This window comes from Protobothrops mucrosquamatus, unplaced genomic scaffold (assembly GCF_001527695.2).
Source record: "Protobothrops mucrosquamatus isolate PMUCROS unplaced genomic scaffold, P.Mucros_1.0 scaffold5051, whole genome shotgun sequence".
In the NCBI taxonomy this organism is placed as follows: Eukaryota; Metazoa; Chordata; class Lepidosauria; order Squamata; family Viperidae; genus Protobothrops; species Protobothrops mucrosquamatus.
Genome location: NW_015390928.1, coordinates 1 through 3,338, shown reverse-complemented (window position 1 = coordinate 3,338; position 3,338 = coordinate 1).

Genomic DNA, 3,338 nt, shown 5'->3' with positions numbered 1-3,338 from the left:
GTTGGTTCAGTTAGACCAGGGGTAGGCAACCTTGGCTCTTTTATGACTCGTGGACTTCAACTCCCAGAATTCCTGAGCCAGCCATGCTGAGGGGAAAGGGAGAGATTTCCAAACTGAGCCATGCTGGCTCAGGAATTCTGGGAGTTGAAGTCCACGAGTCATAAAAGAGCCAAGGTTGCCTACCCCTGCCCTATACCATCTCAGACAAGTGACTATCTAGGACAGGGGTCTTCAGACTTGGCTCTTTTATGACTCGTGGACTTCAACTCCCAGAATTCCTGAGCCAGCATGGCTCAGCTTGGAAACCTCTCCCTTTCCCCTCACCATGGCTGGCTCAGGAATTCTGGGAGTTGAAGTCCATACGAGTCATAAACGAGCCAAGGTTGCCTACCACTGAATTAGACAAAGGCTGTGTTCTTGAACAAATGTTATTTTGTTACGTGTTACAACTAAGCCCCTTTCAATCAATCAACCAGTCAGTCTGTCAATCAGAATAGGGCTGGAAGTGCTCTTAAAGGTCTTCTAGTCCAACCCCTTGCTCAAGCAGGAGACTCTATACAATTTCAGACAAGCGACTGTCCAGTCTCTTCTTAAAAACCTCCAGTGATGGAAGGCCCACAACGTCTGAAGGCAAAGCTGTTCCACTGGTTAATTGTCCTCACTGTTAGGAAGTTTCTCCTTAATTCCAGGTTGCTTCTGTCCTTGATTAGTTTCCATCCATTGTTTCTTGTCCTGCCCTCTGGTGCTTTGGAAAATAAGTTTCTTCTGAGCTCTGTTTCTGTCTCCTAGTGTTTTAATCGTATTTGTTTAAATCAGTTTATCCTCAGCCTCACTACTTTAAGATCAGTAGACTTCAACTCCCAGAATTCCTGAGCCAGCATGCATGCTGGCTGGGGAATTCTGGGAGTTGAAGTCCACACATCTTAAAAGTCGCTGAGTTGAGAAGCACTGGTCTAAGTACTTTTCTAGTTCTGCTGAAATGTATTTTCTTTGGGAAAGTGGATTTGGGATGCTTGTCCAACCCCATTTTTATCTACCACATAGGAAAATAACCACTAACCTAACCCATCGATTTTAGCAGCGCCACATGTGCAGCCTGGATAGAATCTTGACAAAACTCAAAAGAACCGTGTGTATTAAAAAGCAGCACTTGCACTAAGAAGAAAGGCTCACAAGCTTGGGTGGAACTCAAAATAGCATGCATAAAATTCATATAAGATGAGAAAAATGACTCTTAATCCACGTTCTGGGCTTCTTGTTCTTAAATCTACGACCACAATGCTATTTGTGTCACTGGGGGAGCAGAATGGATAATTTTCTGATTCCAACGGTTTTAAATATTTAATTTAATAATTTAATTTAATTTAATTTAATAATTTAATAATTTAATTTAATTTAATTTAATATTTAATTTAATTTAATTTAATTTAATTTAATTTAATAATTTAATTCAATTCAATTCAATTTAATTTATTTAATTTAATTTAATTTAATAATTTAATTTAATTTAATTTAATTTAATTTAATTAAATTTAATAATTTAATTTAATTTAATATTTAATTTAATTTAATTTAATTTAATTTAATTTAATAATTTAATTTAAATTAAATTTTAATTTAATTTAATTTAATTTAATTTAATAATTTAATTTAATTTAATTATTTAATTTAATTTAATTTAATTTAATTTAATTTAAAATTTAATTTAAAATTTAATTTAATCTAATTTAAATTTAATTTAATTTAATAATTTAATTTAATTTAATTTAATTTAATTTAATTTAATCCTCAACTTACAACTGGTCCCATAGCGATTATTCAACGTTACAAAAGGCCGCCCTGGGGGTTCTTTGTGGTCTGGATTCAAAGTTACGATGATGGTGTCTTCTACTACCCCCCCCCTCCAGTCATGCGACAGTATTTTGGGCACTCCACAACTGGGCCACAGTTCGTTGTCTCTCGTAAACACGCGAGTGTTTTGTCAAAAATTGACAAAACCAGCCCATTGTGAACTAATGGTTTGCTTAATGACTGCAGTGGCTTTACCATCCTGGCATTGGCTTAACAACCGCTTCAAAACAAGGCCGTAAAACTGGATCGGTAACAGGGGTGACCTGATTTATGAGCTTCACGATTTGCAACCAGGATAGGTAGGCTCCGTTACAGTTGTAACTTGAGGACTATTGTATATTGTCCTCAATTTGTTTGAAATCGTGGTTCCCAGGTTAGGGCAAAAAGAGATCATATCTCCTTTCCCACCAAGCCTGACTCCTAAAGATTGCTGAAAACTAACCCAACCCCCTGCTCAGGCAGGAAACCCTATACCAGTGATGGCAAATCTTTTAGAGGCCGAGTGCCCCAAAACCGCACCGCCCCCTGCTCCACTCACACCCCGCCTGCCCACAGGGCCACCCACCACTTCCACTGCCCGCCACAGCAGATTGCCCAGGCAGTCCTGCAGTGCCATGGCAGCCACGCCCTCTGCCTGCGCCCCGCAGCAGCATCTGCACGCAAAGGGGCATGAGGGCAGAGTCTTCTCCCTGCTGCCCGGCTGCCATGTTCTTGGCTGCGCTACTCCACGCAGGCCGAACCTGGGGGGCGACTCTCTTGCAGGGGGCTGCTGGTGAGGAGGAGGCCGCGGGTGGAGGTGGGGCTGGGACGACGGCGCACATGCCCACAGAGAGGGCTCCGAGTGCCGCCTCTGGCAGGCGTGCCATAGGTTCGCCACCACTGCCCTATACCATTTCAGCCAAATGGCTGTCCATTTTCTTCTTAAAAACTTCCAGTGTTGGAGCATTCACCGCTTCTGGAGGCAGGTTGTTCCACTGGTTAATTGTTCTAACTGTCAGGAAGTTTCTCCTTCGTTCTAGGTTGCTTCTCTCCTTGATTAGTTTCCATCCGTTGCTTCTTGTCCTGCCTTCAGGCGCTTTGGAAATAGCTTGACTCCCTCTTCTTTGTGGCAGCCTCTGAGATACTGGAACTCTGCTATCATGTCCCCCCTCGTCCTTATCTTCATTAAACTAGACCACGGGTCAGCAACCCGCGGCTCCGGAGCCGCCTGTGGCTCTTTGAGCCTTCTCCTGTGGCTCCCAGTCCTCCTCCGCCATTTGCAGAGAGAGAGACAGAGACACAGAGAGGCACTTGCAATTCTCTCTCTCTCTCTCTCTCTCTCTCTCTCTCTCTCTGTGTAAAAAAGAAAGTGGCCTCACACTGTTCTACGACAAGCTGACAAGCTTATTGGGCGAGGCTCCTGCCTTTGCTGCGTCTCTGCAGGAAGCAGCAAGCAGCAGCTCTCTCTCTCTCTCTCTCTCTCTCACACACACACACACACACACACA